Genomic DNA, 1,230 nt, shown 5'->3' on the forward strand with positions numbered 1-1,230 from the left:
ATTTTGTGTGTTTAGAAAAAGCAGGTTAAGTTCTTGGAGCTGAATCCTTCTGTGTCTGATGCTCCACAATCCCCCGTCTGAAGCTTTGTCTGGTTCCAACCGTATCTCTTAAAGACTCTTAACCTGAAATATCTCAGACACATCCTTGTTTTTTGAGGCCGAACTTTGTCTTTAAATCTTTACAGTTCACTATTTTCTGAAATTGTACAAATTGCTGTTTTGCTTTTTGTTTCCGTTCTTTGAATGTTGGATCAAACACCGCTGGCTTCTATTTGGAGTTGTACGCGTTCCACCTGTTTACATCCGCTCTCTTTCATTTTGTCTGTTTCTACTATAAAGCTCCATGTTTCTAGCATAAATGCTACGATAGTGTCCATAACCTGCGTCTCCTTTTCCATTTCCTTCCATCGAGCGTCACAGTCAGGTCGGAGAAGTTGCTCCACACAGTCAGACGTGGAGTTCCCTTCTTTCTCTTCGGGAACACATTTCCTCTCGACCGTCCCTCCGAATAGATCAGTTCTCATCAGTTGTTCATTGATTTAATTAATGCATCCTTCATAGTCATATTAATCGTCTCAGCTTCATCATCATCATCGTGCTCCTGCTTCGTGTGTGGACTCGAGTTAGCTGAAACGTTTTTCCTGCTTCAGATCTTTGAGTTTCGGTTTTCACGTCCTCTTTGAATTCTTCTCTGGTTGTTGTATCTTCATGTGTCTCCTCACCGCTGCTGTGGAGCTCTCAGCTCATTGGTTTCTTCTTTTGAGCAGTGGGCGTCGTCCATCTCCTGGGAATTCTTTACTTCTTCCTCACATTTCTTTTGATTTCTAGTTTTCATTCCAAAAAAGATTACAATGTGACAAATAGTGAATGAAGGGGGCTGGTTATTCTACTGAAGCAGCATCACTAACATCCTAACGCTGCACCTTCCACACCTCACACCGTGTTTGTTTGTTTAAGCAACGAAGTTTCTTGGTTCGGTTTAGGAAAATATTGTGATTTAGGTCAAAATAAGTCAAGTTGACTTTTGGTTTTGGACACACACAGCGGTCTCCTGGGTGAAAGTCCTGTTTGTTTGACGCGTCCATCCCCCCCGACCTCCTCCGTCTACACCACGTCACCCGACTTAATCACTACAACCGCTAATGCTCCTTCAATAAGCTGATATTATTTGTGTTTTGTACATTATGTATTGCTCATAAAAAGAGATAAAAGATTACATATGAAGTTGGT

This window comes from Pholis gunnellus, assembly GCF_910591455.1.
Source record: "Pholis gunnellus genome assembly, chromosome: 9".
In the NCBI taxonomy this organism is placed as follows: domain Eukaryota; kingdom Metazoa; phylum Chordata; class Actinopteri; order Perciformes; family Pholidae; genus Pholis; species Pholis gunnellus.